Source organism: Bufo bufo, chromosome 7, assembly GCF_905171765.1.
Source record: "Bufo bufo chromosome 7, aBufBuf1.1, whole genome shotgun sequence".
NCBI lineage: Eukaryota > Metazoa > Chordata > Amphibia > Anura > Bufonidae > Bufo > Bufo bufo.
In genome coordinates this window covers 103,837,414-103,862,033 of record NC_053395.1, presented here as the reverse complement: position 1 = coordinate 103,862,033, position 24,620 = coordinate 103,837,414, and the positions used below count along the sequence as shown (strand labels likewise).

General features: G+C 46.8%; 1 protein-coding gene across 1 annotated transcript in view; it reads right to left on the bottom strand.

The window, feature by feature from the left end:
- Positions 1-20,066, bottom strand: part of STAT1 (signal transducer and activator of transcription 1) — a 1,318,258-nt gene extending 1,298,192 nt beyond the window's left edge. The window contains exon 1 of the mRNA XM_040441848.1: positions 19,968-20,066. The gene's annotated coding sequence lies outside the window, so the exon portion shown is untranslated. The remainder of the gene's footprint in view (positions 1-19,967) is intronic.
- Between the last annotated feature and the right edge of the window lie 4,554 nt (positions 20,067-24,620).

The following is a 24,620-nucleotide window of genomic DNA, read 5'->3' as shown; positions in this document are numbered from 1 at the left end:
CTTACCGGTAATATGTTTTCCATGAGCCCATGACAGCACCTGTGAGAGATCCTCCTCCTTCCGGACAGGAAACAGGAACTTCCCAGATCTTTAACCACCTCCGGACCGCCTAACGCAGGATCGCGTTCCGGAGGTGGCAGCGCTGCGCACAGTCACGCATATACGCGTCATCTCGCGAGACGCGAGATTTCCTGTGAACGCGCGCACACAGGCGCGCGCGCTCACAGGAACGGAAGGTAAGAGAGTTGATCTCCAGCCTGCCAGCGGCGATCGTTCGCTGGCAGGCTGGAGATGTGTTTTTTTTAACCCCTAACAGGTATATTAGACGCTGTTTTGATAACAGCGTCTAATATACCTGCTACCTGGTCCTCTGGTGGTCCCCTTTGTTTGGATCGACCACCAGAGGACACAGGTAGCTCAGTAAAGTAGCACCAAGCACCACTACACTACACTACACCCCCCCCCCATCACTTATTAACCCCTTATTAGCCCCTGATCACCCCTAATCACCCCTGATCACCCCATATAGACTCCCTGATCACCCCCCTGTCATTGATTACCCCCCTGTCATTGATCAACCCCCTGTAAAGCTCCATTCAGACGTCCGCATGATTTTTACGGATCCACTGATAGATGGATCGGATCCGCAAAACGCATCCGGACGTCTGAATGAAGCCTTACAGGGGCGTGATCAATGACTGTGGTGATCACCCCATATAGACTCCCTGATCACCCCCCTGTCATTGATTACCCCCCTGTCATTGATTACCCCCCTGTAAAGCTCCATTCAGATGTCCGCATGATTTTTACGGATGCACTGATACATGGATCGGATCCGCAAAACGCATCCGGTCGTCTGAATGAAGCCTTACAGGGGCATGATCAATGACTGTGGTGATCACCCCCCTGTCATTGATTACCCCCCTGTAAAGCTCCATTCAGATGTCCGCATGATTTTTACGGATGCACTGATAGATGGATCGGATCCGCAAAACGCATCCGGACGTCTGAATGAAGCCTTACAGGGGCATGATCAATGACTGTGGTGATCACCCCATATAGACTCCCTGATCACCCCCCTGTCATTGATTACCCCCCTGTCATTGATTACCCCCCTGTAAAGCTCCATTCAGATGTCCGCATGATTTTTACGGATGCACTGATAGATGGATCGGATCCGCAAAACGCATCCGGACGTCTGAATGAAGCCTTACAGGGGCATGATCAATGACTGTGGTGATCACCCCATATAGACTCCCTGATCACCCCCCTGTAAAGCTCCATTCAGATGTCCGCATGATTTTTACGGATGCACTGATACATGGATCGGATCCGCAAAACGCATCCGGTCGTCTGAATGAAGCCTTACAGGGGCATGATCAATGACTGTGGTGATCACCCCCCTGTCATTGATTACCCCCCTGTAAAGCTCCATTCAGATGTCCGCATGATTTTTACGGATGCACTGATAGATGGATCCGATCCGCAAAACGCATCCGGACGTCTGAATGAAGCCTTACAGGGGCATGATCAATGACTGTGGTGATCACCCCATATAGACTCCCTGATCACCCCCCTGTCATTGATCACCCCCCTGTCATTGATTACCCCCCTGTAAAGCTCCATTCAGATGTCCGCATGATTTTTACGGATGCACTGATAGATGGATCCGATCCGCAAAACGCATCCGGACGTCTGAATGAAGCCTTACAGGGGCATGATCAATGACTGTGGTGATCACCCCATATAGACTCCCTGATCACCCCCCTGTCATTGATCACCCCCCTGTCATTGATTACCCCCCTGTAAAGCTCCATTCAGATGTCCGCATGATTTTTACGGATGCACTGATAGATGGATCGGATCCGCAAAACGCATCCGGACGTCTGAATGAAGCCTTACACGGGCGTGATCAATGACTGTGGTTATCACCCCATATAGACTCCCTGATCACCCCCCTGTCATTGATCACCCCCCTGTCATTGATCACCCCCCTGTCATTTATCACCCCCCTGTCATTTAGCACCCCTCTGTAAGGCTCCATTCAGATATTTTTTTGGCCCAAGTTAGCAGAATTTTTTTTTTTTTTTCTTACAAAGTCTCATATTCCACTAACTTGTGTCAAAAAATAAAATCTCACATGAACTCACCATACCCCTCACGGAATCCAAATGCGTAAAATTTTTTAGACATTTATATTCCAGACTTCTTCTCACGCTTTAGGGCCCCTAGAATGCCAGGGCAGTATAAATACCCCACATGTGACCCCATTTCGGAAAGAAGACACCCCCAGGTATTCCGTGAGGGGCATATTGAGTCCATGAAAGATTGAAATTTTTGTCCCAAGTTAGCGGAACGGGAGACTTTGTGAGAAAAAAATTAAAAATATCAATTTCCGCTAACTTGTGCCAAAAAAAAAAAATTTCTATGAACTCGCCATGCCCCTCATTGAATACCTTGGGGTGTCTTCTTTCCAAAATGGGGTCACATGTGGGGTATTTATACTGCCCTGGCATTCTAGGGGCCCCAAAGCGTGAGAAGAAGTCTGGTATCCAAATGTCTAAAAATGCCCTCCTAAAAGGAATTTGGGCACCTTTGCGCATCTAGGCTGCAAAAAAGTGTCACACATCTGGTATCGCCGTACTCAGGAGAAGTTGGGGAATGTGTTTTGGGGTGTCATTTTACATATACCCATGCTGGGTGAGAGAAATATCTTGGTCAAATGCCAACTTTGTATAAAAAAATGGGAAAAGTTGTCTTTTGCCAAGATATTTCTCTCACCCAGCATGGGTATATGTAAAATGACACCCCAAAACACATTCCCCAACTTCTCCTGAATACGGCGATACCACATGTGTGACACTTTTTTGCAGCCTAGGTGGGCAAAGGGGCCCATATTCCAAAGAGCACCTTTAGGATTTCACAGGTCATTTACCTACTTACCACACATTAGGGCCCCTGGAAAATGCCAGGGCAGTATAACTACCCCACAAGTGACCCCATTTTGGAAAGAAGACACCCCAAGGTATTCTGTGAGGGGCATGGCGAGTTCCTAGAATTTTTTATTTTTTGTCACAAGTTAGTGGAAAATGCTTATTTTTTTTTTTTTTTTTTTTTTCATACAAAGTCTCATATTCCACTAACTTGTGACAAAAAATAAAAACTTCCATGAACTCACTTTGCCCATCAGCGAATACCTTGGGGTCTCTTCTTTCCAAAATGGGGTCACTTGTGGGGTAGTTATACTGCCCTGGCATTCTAGGGGCCCAAATGTGTGGTAAGGAGTTTGAAATCAAATTCTGTAAAAAATGACCTGTGAAATCCGAAAGGTGCTCTTTTGAATATGGGCCCCTTTGCCCACCTCGGCTGCAAAAAAGTGTCACACATCTGGTATCTCCGTAATCGGGAGAAGTTGGGGAATGTGTTCTGGGGTGTCATTTTACATATACCCATGCTGGGTGAGAGAAATATCTTGGCAAAAGACAACTTTTCCCATTTTTTTTATACAAAGTTGGCATTTGACCAAGATATTTATCTCACCCAGCATGGGTATATGTAAAAAGACACCCCAAAACACATTCCTCAACTTCTCCTGAATACAGAGATACCAGATGTGTGACACTTTTTTGCAGCCTAGGTGGGCAAAGGGGCCCACATTCCAAAGAGCACCTTTCGGATTTCACAGGTCATTTACCTACTTACCACACATTTGGGCCCCTAGAATGCCAGGGCAGTATAACTACCACACAAGTGACCCCATTTTGGAAAGAAGAGACCCCAAGGTATTCGCTGATGGGCATAGTGAGTTCATGGAAGTTTTTATTTTTTGTCACAAGTTTGTGGAATATGAGACTTTGTATGAAAAAAAAAAAAAAAAAAAAAAATCATCATTTTCCACTAACTTGTGACAAAAAATAAAAAATTCTAGGAACTCGCCATGCCCCTCACGGAATACCTTGGGGTGTCTTCTTTCCAAAATGGGGTCACTTGTGGGGTAGTTATACTGCCCTGGTATTCTAGGGGCCCAAATGTGTGGTAAGGAGTTTGAAATCAAATTCAGGAAAAAATGAGGAGTGAAATCCGAAAGGTGCTCTTTGGAATATGGGCCCCTTTGCCCACCTAGGCTGCAAAAAAGTGTCACACATCTGGTATCCCCGTACTCAGGAGAAGTTGAGGAATGTGTTTTGGGGTGTCTTTTTACATATACCCATGCTGGGTGAGATAAATATCTTGGTCAAATGACAACTTTGTATAAAAAAATGGGAAAAGTTGTCTTTTGCCAAGATATTTCTCTCACCCAGCATGGGTATATATAAAATGACACCCCAAAACACATTCCCCACCTTCTCCTGAGTACGGAGATACCAGATGTGTGACACTTTTTTGCAGCCTAGGTGGGCAAAGGGGCCCATATTCCAAAGAGCACCTTTCGGATTTCACAGGTCATTTTTTCCTGAATTTGATTTCAAACTCCTTACCACACATTTGGGCCCCTAGAATGCCAGGGCAGTATAACTACCCCACAAGTGACCCCATTTTGGAAAGAAGAGACCCCAAGGTATTCGCTGATGGGCATAGTGAGTTCATAGAAGTTTTTATTTTTTGTCACAAGTTAGTGGAATATGAGACTTTGTAAGGAAAAAAAAAAAAAAAAAAAAAATCATCATTTTCCGCTAACTTGTGACAAAAAATAAAAAGTTCTATGAACTCACTATGCCCATCAGCGAATACCTTAGGGTGTGTACTTTCAGAAATGGGGTCATTTGTGGGGTGTTTGTACTGTCTGGGCATTGTAGAACCTCAGGAAACATGACAGGTGCTCAGAAAGTCAGAGCTGCTTCAAAAAGCGGAAATTCACATTTTTGTACCATAGTTTGTAAACGCTATAACTTTTACCCAAACCATTTTTTTTTTACCCAAACATTTTTTTTTTATCAAAGACATGTAGAACTATAAATTTAGAGCAAAATTTCTATATGGATGTCGTTTTTTTTTGCAAAATTTTACAACTGAAAGTGAAAAATGTCATTTTTTTGCAAAAAAATCGTTAAATTTCGATTAATAACAAAAAAAGTAAAAATGTCAGCAGCAATGAAATACCACCAAATGAAAGCTCTATTAGTGAGAAGAAAAGGAGGTAAAATTCATTTGGGTGGTAAGTTGCATGACCGAGCAATAAACGGTGAAAGTAGTGTAGGTCAGAAGTGTAAAAAGTGGCCTGGTCTTTCAGGGTGTTTAAGCACTGGGGGCTGAGGTGGTTAAATTGGCCCCATGCCTTCCACCTTCAGTATTTGACAAGATTCCTGGGACCAGCAACACACCTATATATAGTGAAAACTAACAACATAGGCGAGAAAACATAATAGAAAAAAACTCTGCACCAAATATATGCCAGGCATATCTCTTCTTTGGCACCATACTAAAGAGTAAATTTCTCTCTTTTTTTTTTTTTTTTTTTCCTTTTTTTTTTTTTTTTTCTTTTATTTAAGGGAGGGAATTATGTAGGTGCTGTCATGGGCTCATGGAAAACATATTACCGGTAAGAGTAATTGAAGTATTTCCATTACGCCCCATGACAGCACCTGTGAGAGACTAGACTAGATAACTATTAGGGAGGGACTACAGCCTGCAGCACCTTTCTCCCAAAAGACATATCCTGCACAGATGAAAGGTCCAACCTGTAGTGCTTGTAAAACGTAGAGGGGGAACTCCACGTTGCAGCCCTACAGATCTGTTCTATGGTAGCACACCCTTTTTCTGCCCAGGAAGAGGCTACTGCCCTGGTGGAATGGGCTGAAAAATCTGAAGGGACCTGACAATCTGATAGTGAATATGCCAAACCTATCGCTCTCTTGATCCATCTGGCTAAGGTACGGCTTGTAACCTTTGCGCCCCTGTTCCGACCCTGAAATTGAACAAAGAGTTGCGGGGTCTTTCTAAAGTCCTTCGTAGACTCTAAATACGCACAGACACACCTTCTAACGTCTAAAGTATGAAAGGATCTTTCTCCTTCATTCTTTGGGTCCTGACAAAAGGAAGGGAGAACTATCTCCTGAGACTTATGGAATACCGAGACTACTTTGGGCAGGAATGCAGGGTCTGGTTTGAAAACAATCCTATCCTCCAGAATCTGAGTATATGGTGGGGAAGAGGACAAGGCGGACAGCTCTCCTACTCGTCTGGCAGATGTAATGGCCACTAAAAATACGGTCTTATAGGACAACATCTTTAAGGGGATGTCCCCCAGAGGCTCAAACGGAGCCTTGGTTAGAGCAGAAAGAACCAGGTTAAGGTCCCATGGGGCTGACTTAGATTTGACTATAGGACATAGTCTAGAGGCCCCCCTAATGAACCTTTTGACCCAAGGATGAGTAGCCAATCGAAAGTCAAACAGGACACTCAGTGCTGAGACCTGCACCTTGAGAGTACTGGGTTTAAGCTTTTTGTTAAGGCCTTCCTGCAAAAAGTTCAAAATTAACGGGATGTTGGGTGAGTTCAAGTCTAAGCCTGGACCTGCAAACCGAAGGAAGGTTTTCCATACTCTCAGATAGATTTCGGAGGTGACTCTTTTCCTACTAGCCAGGAGAGTCCCAATGACTTGTTCTGATAGGCCTCTAGACCTGAAGAATGTCCTCTCAAAGTCCAAGCTGTCAGGTGGAGGTTCTTGACTTCCGGATGACGTAGAGGGCCCCGATATAATAGGTCCTGTCTTTCTGGAAGCACCCCGGGATCGGCTATTGATAGTCTCCTCAACCAAGTAAACTAAACTCTCTTTGGCCAGAATGGTGCTATTAGTGTCACTGTAGCCTGTTCCCTCCTGATCTTCTGGATCACTCTGGGCAATAGGGTGATGGGAGGGAAAGCATAGACTAGGCCCTTCAGATTTATCATCAGCCTGTTGTGCTTGGGGACCAGAAATGGGGTTGAATAAAAACCCTCTCCTTGTTCGTCCTTTGGGACTGGAACAAGGACTACCTTCTCCAGGAGGTTGTTTATTTCCTCCGAAGGTGCCACCTGTTTTGGAGGATTTTGGTTTAATGAAGTAATTTTGAAAGTCCTGGGTGGTAGTCTCTTGAAGTCTAGGCGATAGCCTTCCCTTATAACATCCTTTATCCAGGCGCTTGCGGTAATATTTCGCCAGGCCGGAAAAAATAAGGAAAGACGACCGCCTACTTGGGGTCTGGCGTCATTGTTGAGTGGAACTTGATGTTTGAGGTCTGGATTTAAACAGCACACCTTTGGATTTATCAGAACTCCACTCCCTCCTTATCTTTTGATCCCCAAAACCTTTCCTTCTTTCATTGATCCGAAATGGCTTTCCCTGTTTAGGAAAGGACGGTGCTGGAAATCCTTTTTTCTTATCAGATGCCTTATCCAAAATATCATCTAAGGCTGACCCAAACAAAAAATCTCCTTGGCAAGGGAGGGCACAGAGCTTAGATTTTGAAGCTACATCGCCCTTCCACCCTTTCAACCATAACGACCTTCTGGCTGAATTGGACAATGCAGCCGCCCTAGCGGAAAGCCTCAATGCATCAGCAGAGGCATCAGAGATGAAATCCACTGCACTGGACATAGTTGGTATAGCCTCCAGCAGCTGATCCCTAGGAGTCTTGTTCTCTATATGAGACTCTAATTCCTCCAACCAGAGCTTTAATGACCTTGCCACCGAGGTAGTCGCTATATTTGGTTTAAAGGCAGAAGTGGAAGCTTCCCAATTCTTCCTTAAGTATGCATCAGCCTTTTTGTCCATGGGATCTGTAAGGGACCCTAAATCCTCAAACGGGAGAGCTGACTTTTTATTTATCTTAGCTACGGAAGCGTCTACCTTCGGTACCTCCTGCCAAGCTGATACTTCTTGATCGTCAAAGGGGTACTTTCTCCTGACCGCTCTAGGGATAAAGAATTTTTTATCGGGCTTCTCCCACTCGCGTTTAATCAGGTCCTTGATACAGTCCTGAATGGGGAACACCCTAGACTTTTTAGGCTTTAGGCTCTCAAACATTAGCTCTGGTCTAGACCTGGACTCCTTTTCCTCCTCAAGCTCCATTGTGGATCTAACCGCCTTCAATAGTAGATCTGTATTTTCCGCTCTAAATAACGGCTTCCCTGTCAAATCCTCAGAGGAGGAATCTGAGTCTGCAATAGCGCCCTCCTCAGACCCAGAGTCCATAGAATCCTCCACTATTGCCTTTTGGGCCCTCTTATGCCTGGATGAGCTAGGCAGGGATTTTTTAAACTCCTCCACAGAAGAACGTACTTCATTTTTAACTAAATCTTGGATACTTTGCAATAAAGATGGCGACTCCTCTGCCACTAACTTATCCAGACATGATTGACAACATGTTTTTGGGTAAGACGGATCCAACTTCCGCTTGCAAATTCCACACTCCTTAGCTCTTTTGTGGGACGCTTTCTTTGGGGCTTCTTTAACCTGCATTTAATAAAACAGCCCAATCAGTCTAACCTGACATAATAATAATAACTCCCCGAAGGGAGATGGTGGGGGTTAACCCCTCTTACCCCCAGGAGTACCATGCTTGGTTCCGAAAGCTGCTCCTGTCTGTCGGTGCGCTGTTGTACTTCCCCCTCTTCTTGCATGATAATGCTGCCTCAAGGGGGGCCAATGGAGGGCTGCAGGTGCCGCCTGGCGTCCGGTCCGGTCAGTATCTGCCTGCTGCTGCTCCCTCCACGCTGGCTGGCCGGCGTTCCCTTTTTCAAATGGGCCGCGCAGCGCCCGCCATGTTAAAGCTCCTCCCCTTCCGGCCGGTGGAACGCACGCGTCACTTCCGGTGTGACGCGCACGCCCAGCTCAGCCAGCCTCAATGAGAGGAGAAGACGAACCTCCCCCCTCACGCCGCAACTTCGCCGGCAGGCAGGGTCACAAGGCAGCAACAGGATTCCCCCCATGGCACCGAAGAAGGGAAAAAAACAGCCACACTCCTTAGCAGACGCCGGGCTTCTCAGCGGCTCCTAGTGGAGACTTACGCCGACAGGTACCTCCACTAGGTTTCGTTTTAACCCTAGAGATCCTGCAGCCGAAAATAGACCTGGAAAGAACTCCTCCTGTCCCTGGACAGGAAACAGGAAAGAACTGAAGGTGGAAGGCATGGGGCCAATTTAAAGATCTGGGAAGTTCCTGTTTCCTGTCCGGAAGGAGGAGGATCTCTCACAGGTGCTGTCATGGGGCGTAATGGAAAGTGTAATGTAGTACAGTTTTGCATCCTTTTTTCCCCCAAAGTATGTTAAATGTGGTGCAAAAAAAAAAAAAAAAAACGCTATGTGAACCCAGCCTTACTGGAGACACTATACAGTGAACTCCCCTCCTTTACAGCACCAATCACCTCTAGTTTTGGCCACCTGAAGCCCCCTCACTGGCTTTTAGGGTCCATTCACACGTCCGTTTTTTCTTTCCTGATCTGTTCCGTTTTTTCAGGAACAGATCAGGACCAGATCTGGACCCATTCATTTTCAATGGGTCCTGGAAAAAAATCGGACAGCACAATGTGTGCTGTCCGTTTCCGTTGTTCCGTTCCGCATGTCCGTTTAAATATAAAACATGTCCTATTCTTGTCCTGAAAAATCGGATCCTGGACCAATACAAAGTCAATGGATCCGCAAAAAACGGAAGACATTCGTATGTCATTACGTATGTCATCCGTTTTATGCGGATTCCGTTCCTGGAAATTAGGCTTCCTCCCCAGTATTAAATGTGCCCCCCTCCCTCTATATTCATTGGTGGCCAGTGCGGCAGTGCGGATTCCCAGTAAGTTTTCTACAGATCTGATTTTTCACTTCGTGAAAAACTCAGATCCGACAGTATATTCTAACACAGAGGCGTTCCCATGGTGATGGGGACGCTTCTAGTTAGAATATACTGAGAACGGGGTACATGACTGCCCCCTGCTGCCTGGCAGCACCCGATCTCTTACAGGGGGCTGTGATCTGCACAATTAAACCCCTCAGGTGCTGCGCCTGAGGGGTTAATTGTGCATATCATAGCCCCCTATAAGAGATCGGGTGCTGCCAGGCAGCAGGGGGCAGACCCCCCCCCTCCCCAGTATTAAATGTGCCCAGTGCGGCCTCACCTCTCCCCCCCCCCCCCATCATCGGTGGCCAGTGCGGATTCCCAGTATTAATAAATGTGCCCAGTGCGGTCTAATACTGGGAATCCGCACTGGCCACCCATGATGGGGGGGGGGGGGGGAAGAGGTGAGACCGCACTCGGCACATTTATTAATACTGGGAATCCGCACTGCCACCAATGATGGGGGGGGGTGGGGAGAGGTGAGACCGCACTGGGCACATTTATTAATACTGGGAATCCGCACTGCCACCAATGATGGGGGGGGGGGGGGGGAGAGGTGAGACCGCACTGGGCACATTTATTAATACTGGGAATCCGCACTGGCCACCGATGATTGGGGGGGGGGGGGGGGGGGAGGTGAGGCCGCACTGGGCACATTTAATACTGGGGAGGGAGGGGGGTCTGCCCCCTCCTGCCTGGCAGCACCTGATCTCTCACAGGGGGCTATGATTCGCACAATAATTGTGCGGATCACAGCCCCCTGTAAGAGATCGGGTGCTGCCAGGCAGCAGGGGGCAGTCATGGACACCGTTCTCAGTATATTCTAACTAGAAGCGTCCCCATCACCATGGGAACGCCTCTGTGTTAGAATATACTGTCGGATTTGAGTTTTCACATGTTTCCGTTTTTTGCGGATCCGCAAAAAATGGATGACATACGGAAACATTTTCAGGAACAACGGATCCGCAAAAAACGGACCGAAAATCGGGATGTAGAAAAATACGGACGTGTGAATGTAGCCTTACAGTGAGGAGGCTACAATTGGCCAGTCAGCATAGATCAGCCAATCACAGCGATTGTGGCTGCAGGGGGGACATAACATGGTTACCTCATTTTAGATGGGCCATGGTCCTATCTATAAAGAGGTTATCTTACTTTGCTAGATAGGCACAAATGATTTTGTACCTCATATTAATTTTATATAGTGAATTTAGCATTAGTTCATATATTTGCAGAATGCTGTTGCATTGTGTTTAGTTTTATTTTTGTCTTTTCAGCCATGGTAAAGCAGATCTGCATTATGTCAGTATAAGGGCTCGTTCACATGACCGTTGGTGTCCCGTGCCAGTGCTGTGAACCGCAAATTGCGGTCCGCAATGCACGGGCACCTTCCGTGGGGCAGGCGCATAGGGATCGCAGGCCCATTCACTTGAATGGGTGCGCTATCCCTCCGTTCCGCAAAAAAGATAGAGCATGTTCTTTTTGCGGTGCGGAGGCACGGAACGGAACCCCAGAAAGCACTCCGTAGTGCTTCCATAGTGTTCCGTTCCGTGCTTCCGTTCCGCATCTCCGGACCCATTGAAATGAATGGGTCCGCATCCGCGATGCGGAATGACAACGGAACGGTGCCCGTGTATTGCGGATCTGCAAATGTGGTCCGCAATACGCGAACGGGACACCAACGGTCGTGTGAACGAACCCCAATTCTGTAGAAGCTAGGTCTTACAAAGACACAAAGCAGTGTCCATAATAACACAAAATCATGCTCCCACACAGAGCATATTTTCTGCACTGGAAAGAAGGGATGCAAATGAGAATTTAGCAAACTCCGCCCTTCTTCCCAAAATTCCAGAGGAGCATGTATGACCTAAAAATCTCCTCATGCCTATTAAGGAGCTCTCTGTAGGGAGAGAAAGATTTGAAAGTCTGGCATACAGACCAGACAGCCTGGAAATGTGGCAAATTTATTAAGAGGTCTGTGCCTCTTAAATTTGGCACATTTTGCACCAACAAGCTTTAAAATTAGACTAGTTAATACTTGTCTTAGTATATCTGCACCATTGTGTCAGATTTGATCTTCATAGATGGCAGGCATTTTATATGTATGGTGGAAATCGTCATTTTAAAGATGGTGCCTGCTCTCCAGTGCGGCGGGAATCATAGCCACCGGCCAGGCACAAATGTCTGCAATCAGCTAGCGATCTGCCCCCAATGTCCAAGATAGGAATACCCCTTTAAGACAGTCTTCAGACATTTAACCCCTCAGATGCCAGGGAAGCTGTTACTTTCCCCTGCGGAGATGGGGAAAGCACCCTGTTCTAATAATGAGCCGAAGCCTGTACCAGGCTCATTATTAGTATATCCCAGTTCAGGCTACTAGTGATTTTTATATTGGAGCAATTTCAATTTTATATATATATATATATATATATATATATATATATATATATATATATTTATTAATAATAATAATTCAAATCATCCCTGTGACAAATACCGTACCCCAATTGACACCGGATGTCAACTACTTTGATCTCACGAGATACAGTATGGTCACTGGTTACTAAGGCGTGACATTACAGCCTCCTGGAGGAGCGGGTAAGGTCAGTCTTGGTACAGTTTTCACAGATTCCTCCTATCCACATGGGGACAGAGAGGCAACAAGCTGAGAGCGCCTTTTCAATGCCCCAGTGAAACAGCGCGTTCTCAGCCCGGAAAGACTGCCACCAGTTCTTTGATATAAGCCCAGTCCGCTAACGGGATTATATAGGGTAATAAACCAACCCGCGATAGCGTATTACTAGGCCAAAAAACGGACGTGGGGATTCATGATCGAGATACAAGACAGCACAAGATTAAATTATATATTTAATCGCCTTAAGGGCTCACTAGACAATACACTATACACACCAGGATATATACAGTGGTCTGAGGCTACAAATACAGGTGGTATAGTACAAACAGGATTAAACAGAGCGAAAGTCAGTTTCCCAGATGGATGAGTCCTTTTGGGTTGTGATGAGTCCTTTGCTGTAGTCACATGGAGGGAAGTGATGTCAGCAGGTTGCAGGTCCCTTTAAAGCAGTGCTTCTCAATTATTTTCTGTCATGCCCCCCCTAGGAAGAAAACATTTTGCGCCCCCCGCACGACTGTAAATAGTATCATTTGTCTATAAAATTGTTATAAGTACACCTCTGCATAACACTGTATCCTTATTAACGTATAAGAGAATAAAAAAATAAAGAAATGTGGATCGGACACACACTTATGGGGGGATAAGTGTGTATGACGGACACTTATGGGGGGATCTGTGGATGACGGACACTTATGGTGGGATCTGTGGATGACGGACACTTATGGGGGGGATCTGTGGCTGGCACTGTTATATATGTGCCATCCACAGACCCCCCACCCCATAACAGTGCCATCCACAGTGCCCCCCCCAGCCCATAACAGTGCCATCCACAGACCCCCACCCCTTAACTGTGCCATCCACAGATTCCGTGTGCCCGCCGCCGTTTAAAGTTATTAAACATGCCCCCCTCACTCCTAATAGTAGCGTATATCCGAATTTCTTCTGTATAATGCCGGCAGGCGGGCCGGGCGGCCGGCGCGTCCCTCAGTGACGTCACTTGTCTGCGCCGTCTGCTTCATTCATAAAGCAGGCGGCGCAGGCACGTGACATCACTGAGGGACGCACCGGCCGCCCGGCCTGCCTGCCGGCATTATACAGAAGAAATTCGGATATACGCTACTATTAGGAGTGAGGGGGGCATGTTTAATAACTTTTAATTCAATAATACATTTTATATTAGTATACCGGGGCGGGGCTATAGTACAGTGACCGCACCGCCCCACCGCTATTGCCGGCCCCCAGCTCCTCCTCCCAGTCTCTCCCCCGGCCCCCGCTCCGTACATCGCGTCCAGCGCCTGCGCCGGCCTCTGATCAGACGGGAGATGAGCGCTTCCACAATGGAAGCGCTCATCTCCCTGCCGCATATTACACTGCGAGCTGTCGGCCGCCCGGCGCCCCTGTTGCTATGGCACCCTGTGCGGCCGCACAGCCCGCACACCCCAAAGGCCAGCCCTGAACGAGCCCCCCTTTACGGAGCCTGGTGCCCCCCATGGGGAGCGCGCCTCACTATTTGAGAAGCACTGCTTTAAACACATGTTTTCTTTAAATGGACCGCGCTGCACCAGGACAGAGCTGAAAAAATCCTCCCTTCCAGATCTCACAGGAAATTCCTGGACATGGGTAAGCAGTCAGTTCACTCGAATTCACCTTTCCTCCAGGGAACCTTATGAAAAATCAAGGTGCCGCCAATAGTGAAGTACAATCACAAAAGATTCCAACTGCAAGGTTTTTATTATACTCACAAGATGGATAAGGTAACAAGCAGTGTACACAAATTATTCACCCGACCCGGGTTTCGCTTTAGGAAGCTTCGTCAGGGGTATCTACTCCGCCTACCTAGAGGCGGTCTTTATATACCTGCCTGTGATAAGCTACCACACCTCCTTAAAATCATCATAGCCTTTATGGCTCAATACAAAAATAAAACAACCATAAAATACATCAAATACATTCATAAAACCTATACCACAAAAAGACCTCCTTTGGGTCACCAAGTTACTGGTTAAACTATAAATTGCAAACAAATCTGCACTACTCCAGACTAATCCCATATCAGCATATAAAGTCTTAAACCATGCGATCGTATCGATTACATCCAAAGTATCGCACACGATCGCATGGTTAGCACAGAGACATATCCGGCCCAATCCCACCAATCCCATGCGCCAGCATTCTCATGACTAGCACAGGGGTATATCTGAACTAGTCGCATGTGTTCGCATAGAATAGCTCGATCGCATAACATTAGCATACTTGGCACTAACACTCCCAGGGTTAATACACAGGGTAACTCCACAAGCATGTCATAACATTCTCCTACTCAGCGCTACCCACCCACCTTTAAGGCACAGTATCTATCCGATGAAAAGAAAACGCACCTCTTGGAGGCTATCCCCTCATTCATGGATAGCTGAAACATCACCACCCACATAGTTGATTGCAGCCCTTGATCAATAATACCTAGTACCGCCCTCCTCCATTCATTGCTGTCCTACTTGCCATACCTCACATGGTTCAGTCCCACCAATGGAGACGTCAGGGGTCACATGGCTCTTTCCAGCCAGTAACAACTTCACATGTCATTGGACCGCCCTTCAGTAGTTGTTTACACACCATGGGACCGCCCTCCTTCATTCATGGATGGCCACTCCTTTCCCCCACGAGATCCTTCTCCACCTATGGTAGAGTACTTCTCCTGGGGCCCCCTCCCTCCATCCAGGAATGACTGAACACATCGCGATCCACATGGTTGCCTACAGCTATAGGCGGGCACCCCCTCACTACTGCCACAGACTATGCATGGCCAGAACGGGGATTGCAGAAAATTCTCTCAGGTGAGGCAGGGTTTTAAAATCGAATTCTACATTCATCCCTTTTGGTTGCAATGAATCCATCATGTAGAGCCATTCAACCTCCCTTCTATTAATCCGCTCGATTGAATTCCCTCCCCGCCAGTGTGGTTTAACCAACTCCACCCCTACAAAAGACAGGCCATTCGGGTCTTTCTGATGTTTAATTTTAAAATGCATCGAGACACTATGGGTCTCAAGTCCCTTTCTAATGTTGCGGACATGCTCCTGAATTCTAACTTTCAGCTTTCGCATGATGCGGCCCACATACTGGAGGCCACACGGGCACTCCAGCATGTAGACCACCCCTACACTTTCACATGTGATGCATCCTTTTATCTTGTAGTCCTGACCCTTCTGATTGGAATGTACAGTCTGAGTATCCCTCTTTCTTTTTTCTCTCTTCCTATTGTGGCACGGCAGACAGAACCCACACCAGGTGAATTTATTCCCCTTTCTGATACTCTCAGATAGGGGTGGGCGATATAGGCGATATGCGGTATAAATTTGTGCCACGATATGGATTTTGTGCATATCGCCGGACCGCGATATGATCGCGCTCTCAGCGCGCACCATGTTCTCCTCAGCCGGCACAGTGGAGAAGGCGAGAGTCCCTCCCTCCCCACTGTGCGCGGCTGCCGCTGGCCACCAATAAGAACAGAGTAGGAGGAGGAGGGGAGGGACTGTGGCCACTGCGCCACCATTGAATGTGCCGGCCATATCCCGGCCCCTATGACTGCACGCTGCAGGGCAGTTCTCTCATGTGGCTCCTTCCCAATCAGCTCCACCCACCAGCCGACCGCGACATGGAGATGGTGGCGGGACGTCCACCGAGATATTACAGAGCAAGACTGCCGTGTCACCACGATAGATGGAGGCGGAGTCCAGCACAGTGAAGGCCTTCACAACGATGTCTGGCAGTGGGCAGTTCCGATCGGAGTCCCAGCAGTGTAATGCTGGGGCTCCGATCGGTTACCATGGCAGCCAGGAGTCACGCTACTGAAGTCCTGGCTGCCATGGAATGTTAGTGAGCAGCATTATACTCACGTGCACCGTGGCCGCCGGTCGCTCCTTCTTCTGTCTGTGCGGCGCATTGCTAATGCTTATAGCATTAGCAATGCGCCGCACAGACCTATGAGAAGAAGGAGCGACCGGCGGCCACGGTGCACGTGAGTATAATGCTGCTCACTAACATACCATGGCAGCCAGGACTTCAGTAGCGTCCTGGCTGCCATGGTAACCGATCGGAGCCCCAGCATTACACTGCTGGGACTCTGATCGGAACTGCCCACTGCCACCAATGATGGGGGGGGGGGACCCTGTGGCCACTGCCACCAATGATTAATACTGGGGAGGAAGGGGTGGGTTTGAGTTACCAGAGGGGGCTGATAAGAGGGAGAGGCTGGGGGGCGGATCAGAGGCTGGCTGCCATGGTCAGCTCCCTGCTGTTGTGTGCACAAAGCACAGGGCAGCAGGGAGAGTGTAAAGTTCTATTCACCCTAATAGAGCTCTATTAGGGTGAATATGACAAGGGTTCTAGCCCTTAAGGAGGCTAATAGTTACTAAATAAAAAGTAAAAAAAAAAAAGTTTAAACACCACCCCCAATATAGAAAACAATATATCGCGATATATATCGCATATCGCACATGCTTAAAATTATATTGCAATATAGATTTTAGGCCATATCGCCCACCCCTACCCTCAGAGTATGAGGCACTGTGCACCAGTTTAGTCCGTAAACTTGGTGCTTTTCTGAAAATTACATTCGGATGTTCCGGGATATCCTTCCCTAACACTAGATCATTTTTTTAGAGTTGGCCAGTTCTTCCTTATTATATTCTTGATAGTTCCAGCTTGGACGTTGTACTGTGTGAGGAAAGAAAAACGGAAGTCTTTCTTTATTCTCCCCGAGGATCCCTCTCCTGCACTCTCTCTCTCTCTCTACTTCTTCTCTACATTTATCTAGATCTTCTCTACAGTATTCTTTCTCCAGAAACCGCCCACTGATAACCTCACTTTGTGCTCTAAAGTCTTCATCTTTTGTGCAATTACAGTGAATCCTTTTTAATTGCCCCTTGGGTATATTCTTCAGCCAAGGGGTATAATGACAACTGGAGGTTTCTATATACCCATTAACGTCAGTCTCCTTGAAGAACGTTTTAGTCTTCAGGTGATTATCTTCCCGAAAGATTGTTAGATCAAGGAAGTCAATGCTGTTAATACTGACTGTACTTGTGAAGGAGAGGCTCCATTGATTCATGTTCAGACTGTTAATGAAGTTCAAAAGACCCTGTCTCTCTCCCCTCCACACAATCAGACAGTCGTCAATGAACCTCTTCCAGATAGTAAGTTCACCAAAAGCAGTCACTTTATTCAGAACGGGGTTGATGTTTTCTTTTTCCCAAGCCCCCATAAAAATATTAGCAAAACTGGGGGCGAATTTCGCCCCAATCGCCGTTCCTGTGCGCTGGAGATAGTAGTTGTCCTTGTACCAAAAGTAGTTGTGACAGAGGCAGAAGTCTACACAATCAAGGATAAAATTCCCTTGTACCTCGGTCATCAAAAGATCCTGCCTCTGAGGGCGTAGCTTGACCGCGGACTGGATGGCAGCCTGAGAGAGCTCTATCCTGTCACGTACTTACATTAACATTGAATTAGCTAACTAAATCGCCTAAATTATGGGCAAAATAGGGAGATATCAGCCGAGAGAAGGTGAAGGACCTGCCAGGTCAAAAATGAACCAAGCAGCGGTCACGAAACTCTTTGCAAAGAGACATACAAACTCTCCCGCTTCACAGGCCAAGATGGCGCCGGAGCCGACTGAGCTGCAAGAATCTGAGGAGGAACCTCACTCAAGCAGTGAAGAGGAACAAGCTCCAGATGAAGCGCTCACAGCGGCAGTGCTGAAGAAGGCTTTAGCCCAGGCACTGAGACCGGTAAGAGATGATTTAGCTGACAAAGTCGGACTTACATGCCCTTGGGTTCCGGACGGAGACCCTAGAGTGGACGTGCTCGGAGCTCACCGCTCACGCTTCAGGATTAGCAGCCAGAACGGAGCAATTAGAGGCCCATGTAAACACGGCATATACACTGATCGAAGATCAGGAAAATAGAAGCCGGCGAAAAAATATTAGAATCAAGGGACTGCCGGAGTCCTGGGCAGGGGAAGCACTCCCTAAAGTGGCGCAAGAATTATTTGCTGGACTCTTGGGTCAGGAACGCACGAACGCGATTATAATAGAGCGGATACATAAAGCTCTCCGATTGAAGCCAAAGCCCAGCGAACCACCGCGTGATGTAATATGTGGTCTGTTATCCTACGTGGACACAGCTGCGATTCTTCGCTCGGCTAGGGAAAAAAGCCTGACCTGCTATGAAGGTGTCGAGATATCCCTGTATCAGGACATTGCTCCCTCGACTCTCCAGAAACGGCGTCTGATGCGCCCGTTGTTAGACAAGTTGCGAGCAAAAAACCTTCAATATGCATGGTTATTTCCTTTTGGAATTTCTATAATAAAGAATGACAAGCGGATCATTATAAAAACCCCAGCCGATCTGGAAACCGCATGGTCTGTCCTGGGCATAGAGCCAATAGAGATACCGTCATGGTCACTTGCGGCGGATCTGGTACGCTTGCCACAATCAGAGGAATGGCATACTCTCACTCGTCCTAAGCCTCAAAGAACAAAGAGATCTTCAATTGTCACCAACTCGCCTCATCGCTGATCCCAGGGACTTACTCCTTTGGATTAATCCTGCGACATGATCGGACGAGGCATCTGCAGTCTGATCATCACCGGTGACTTAACGCCTCACTCACCGCAAGTGAACCTGTTTAATTCGCCACTAAGAAATACTGCTTGGGCGATTTTTCAACTCATTCTTTTGCCTTAGGATTTTATCTTAGTTTGTTTCCTCCCTTATTGTTCACCTTGACCTCTCTCCCTCCCCCTGTTGTGTTTTTCTTGGGCAGATCTCACCTTTCTTAATGAAAGGGTGAGATCTGTGGAAAATTCACATCAAATCCGCACGACAAACTGCATAAAAATGCACAAAAAAACATGATAAACAGTGCAGATTTATGTGCGTTTTTATGCAGATTTTCACCATGTGCTGCTACCCTTAGAGCTAGGTCCTTGTCACAGGAGCAGCATTCAGGACAAAAATAACTCTGACACATAGGGTTTCATTTATCAAGATACTTGCGACTATTTTAGTGGTAAAAATAGGCGCAAGTCCCTTTTTTGACCAGCTGTGCAACAATATTAAGTCGCAAGGGCAGTGTGGAAAAGTGTGCTTGCTGCCTGTTTTTTACCTTGTAGAAATGTCCTATACTTGTCTGTAAAATGGATGAGAATAAGACATGTTCTATTTTTTTTGCAGGCTTATGTAATGGGCAAATGGATAAGGACAGCACACAGAGTGCTGCCCTCATCTTTTGCAGCTCCAAGGAAATAATTGGGTCTGCATTCCCCAAAAATACGTCTGTGTGTAAATGGCTTATAGAAGAGAAGTATTTTATCCATAGTAGGAGGGCCTGCAGGCTGCAGCGTTACTGCATGAACAGCACACTACGCAAAAAAACACACAGTGAACAGGAGGCAGTGAAAAGCAAATACAGGATTTGCTGGGTTGACACAGTCCATTGGCGACTTTTAATTTATTGCAACGTACCTGATAGTTTACGATTGGTTGTACACTCCGTGGTCTACTAATCTGCTATCCGGTGTCAGGGGTCGTTTTTGTCCTTTAACTGTAAACGGGTTTCCAGGTTCCAAAGAGGTAAATGAAAACCGAAAGTGACTAAGCTAACGTTAGGCGGGAGAAGGACAGCCAATCAGGGCATAGTACATCCTCTCCGCACGCCAAATCAGCTCGTAAGTTCCGAAACAACATCCTCCTCCCTTGACATTGCGACATTGCTAATGCTGCAGAAACGAGTTCAGGCTGAGGCCGGGCGTAGTCTTTCAGCACTTTGAGTGTCAGGCCTCAATTAAAGGAGCAAAGCCTCTAGAACCAGCTATTATTTCAGCCAAGCCGATTACTATGTGAAAGACCTTTTTAAGTTTACATCGTTAAATCATAGAAACATTCATATTTTTTAATTATTATGGCACCCTTCTCCACAGCAACGAACAACTTAATACTAGACCCCAAAAATACCTGACATTATTGTATTTTTTTACAATTTCCTTTCATGGTGGACCAAAGACATAGAGAGTGAGACACGTTTGCTAAGACGGCAGCTGATTGGGTTGCCAGGTGTAGGTCATCAATATGAAAAAGTCCAGAGAACCTCTTTAACCACCTCAGCCCCCAGTCAGTGCCATCTTAAGAGCATTATAGGCCCCCGGGCAATACAGTGCACTGGGGCCCTGTCTACACAATCACGCACTAGAATAAAAATGCAAATTATCAATAAGGCGATATTTATTGGTACTTTCAACAAAATCAGTGTTTAATATAGGAATAATATATAGGGGGGGCACAAAGATACCACAGTCAAAAATGGGGGGGCAAAAACAAAATAAGTATATATAAATAAGATTACAAAATATGAGAGAATTGCGGTATGCAGGGATACATTTATAATAAAACTATTTACTTACAAAAGAAGCTGTTCAATCGTCTGCTGTGCCGTCCTCTGCTTGCTTCCGCGGATTCTTTCCCCTTCTTTCTGTCTCTCGTCAGTGCGCAGGCGCACTGTTATGGTGGATCTGTGGAAGACACACTGTTATGGGGGCATCTGTGGATGACAGTGTTATTATGCCTCTCATTAGCCCCCATATGCTGCCTCTCATCATTAGCCCCCATATGCTGCCTCTCATCATTAGCCCCCATATGCTGCCTCTCATCATTAGCCCCCATATGCCTCTCCATTAGCCCCCATATGCCTCTCCATTAGCCCCCATATGCCTCTCCATTAGCCCCCATATGCCTCTCCATTAGCCCCCATATGCCTCTCCATTAGCCCCCATATGCCTCTCCATTAGCCCCCATATGCCTCTCCATTAGCCCCCATATGCCTCTCCATTAGCCCCCATATGCCTCTCCATTAGCCCCCATATGCCTCTCCATTAGCCCCCATATGCCTCATTAGCCCCCATATGCCTCATTAGCCCCCATATGCCTCATTAGCCCCCATATGCCTCTCCATTAGCCCCCATATGCCTCTCCATTAGCCCCCATATGCCTCATTAGCCCCCATATGCCTCTCCATTAGCCCCCATATGCCTCTCCATTAGCCCCCATATGCCTCATTAGCCCCCATATGCCTCTCCATTAGCCCCCATATGCCTCTCCATTAGCCCCCATATGCCTCTCCATTAGCCCCCATATGCCTCTCCATTAGCCCCCATATGCCTCTCCATTAGCCCCCATATGCCTCATTAGCCCCCATATGCCTCTCCATTAGCCCCCATATGCCTCATTAGCCCCCATATGCCTCTCCATTAGCCCCCATATGCCTCTCCATTAGCCCCCATATGCCTCTCCATTAGCCCCCATATGCCTCTCCATTAGCCCCCATATGCCTCTCCATTAGCCCCCATATGCCTCATTAGCCCCCATATGCCTCTCCATTAGCCCCCCATATGCCTCTCTCCATTAGCCCCCCATATGCCTCTCTCCATTAGCCCCCCATATGCCTCTCCATTAGCCCCCATATGCCTCATTAGCCCCCATATGCCTCTCCATTAGCCCCCATATGCCTCATTAGCCCCCATATGCCTCATTAGCCCCCATATGCCTCTCCATTAGCCCCCATATGCCTCTCCATTAGCCCCCATATGCCTCATTAGCCCCCATATGCCTCTCCATTAGCCCCCATATGCCTCTCCATTAGCCCCCATATGCCTCTCCATTAGCCCCCATATGCCTCTCCATTAGCCCCCCATATGCCTCTCTCCATTAGCCCCCCATATGCCTCTCCATTAGCCCCCCATATGCCTCTCCATTAGCCCCCATATGCCTCTCCATTAGCCCCCTTATGCCCCCAGCAGCCACATTTTCTTATAAAATAAAAAATCACTTACCTCTCCTGCTCCTGGACGCCGCCTGCCTCTCCTCAGTCGACTCTGTGCTCTGAACTGGCGCGCACAGCGTGAGGTCACAGAGCGCCCTCACGCTGTGCGCAGCCCTGCACAGCCGACAGCCGAGGACCAGGAAGTGGTGAGTACAGAGCGTTCACCACTTCCTGGTCTCTCGGTTCTAATGAGCGCTTCCATAATGGAAGCGCTCATTAGTATTCAACTGGGGGGGCAACCTGTGTGTGTTAGGCGGCCGTTCCCGCGGGTGGTGGGTTCACTGGGCAGGCGGGCCCCCAGGCAAGTGGGGCCCCCGGGCAACTGCCCAGCGTGCCCATTCGAAAAGACGGCCCTGCCCCCAGTGCTTAAACACCCTGAAAGACCAGGCCACTTTTTACACTTCTGACCTACACTACTTTCACCGTTTATTGCTCGGTCATGCAACTTACCACCCAAATGAATTTTACCTCCTTTTCTTCTCACTAATAGAGCTTTCATTTGGTGGTATTTCATTGCTGCTGACATTTTTACTTTTTTTGTTATTAATCGAAATTTAACGATTTTTTTTGCAAAAAAATGAAATTTTTCACTTTCAGTTGTCAAATTTTGCAGAAAAAACGAGATCCATATATAAATTTTGCTCTAAATTTATTGTTCTACATGTCTTTGATAAAAAAAAAATGTTTGGGTAAAAAAAAAATGGTTTGGGTAAAAGTTATAGCGTTTACAAACTATGGTACAAAAATGTGAATTTCCGCTTTTTGAAGCAGCTCTGACTTTCTGAGCACCTGTCATGTTTCCTGAGGTTCTACAATGACCAGACAGTACAAATACCCCACAAATGACCCCATTTCGGAAAGTACACACCCTAAGGTATTCGCTGATGGGCATAGTGAGTTCATAGAACTTTTTATTTTTTGTCACAAGTTAGCGGAAAATGATGATTTTTTTTTTCTTACAAAGTCTCATATTCCACTAACTTGTGACAAAAAATAAAAAGTTCTATGAACTCACTATGCCCATCACGAAATACCTTGGGGTCTCTTCTTTCCAAAATGGGGTCACTTGTGGGGTAGTTATACTGCCCTGGCATTCTAGGGGCCCAAATGTGTGGTAAGGAGTTTGAAATCAAATTCTGTAAAAAATGACCTGTGAAATCCGAAAGGTGCTCTTTGGAATATGGGCCCCTTTGCCCACCTAGGCTGCAAAAAAGTGTCACACATCTGGTATCTCCGTACTCAGGAGAAGGTGGGGAATGTGTTTTGGGGTGTCATTTTACATATACCCATGCTGGGTGAGAGAAATATCTTGGCAAAAGACAACTTTTCCCATTTTTTTATACAAAGTTGGCATTTGACCAAGATATTTATCTCACCCAGCATGGGTATATGTAAAAAGACACCCCAAAACACATTCCTCAACTTCTCCTGAGTACGGAGATACCAGATGTGTGACACTTTTTTGCAGCCTAGGTGGGCAAAGGGGCCCATATTCCAAAGAGCACCTTTCGGATTTCACAGGTCATTTTTTACTGAATTTGATTTCAAACTCCTTACCACACATTTGGGCCCCTAGAATGCCAGGGCAGTATAACTACCCCACAAGTGACCCCATTTTGGAAAGAAGAGACCCCAAGGTATTCGCTGATGGGCATAGTGAGTTCATGGAAGTTTTTATTTTTTGTCACAAGTTAGTGGAATATGAGACTTTGTATGGAAAAAAAAAAAAAAAAAAAAAAATCATCATTTTCCACTAACTTGTGACAAAAAATAAAAAATTCTAGGAACTCGCCATGCCCCTCACGGAATACCTTGGGGTGTCTTCTTTCCAAAATGGGGTTACTTGTGGGGTAGTTATACTGCCCTGGCATTCTAGGGGCCCAAATGTGTGGTAAGGAGTTTGAAATCAAATTCTGTAAAAAATGACCTGTGAAATCCGAAAGGTGCTCTTTGGAATATGGGCCCCTTTGCCCACCTAGGCTGCAAAAAAGTGTCACACATCTGGTATCTCCGTACTCAGGAGAAGGTGGGGAATGTGTTTTGGGGTGTCATTTTACATATACCCATGCTGGGTGAGAGAAATATCTTGGCAAAAGACAACTTTTCCCATTTTTTTATACAAAGTTGGCATTTGACCAAGATATTTATCTCACCCAGCATGGGTATATGTAAAAAGACACCCCAAAACACATTCCTCAACTTCTCCTGAGTACGGAGATACCAGATGTGTGACACTTTTTTGCAGCCTAGGTGGGCAAAGGGGCCCATATTCCAAAGAGCACCTTTCGGATTTCACAGGTCAT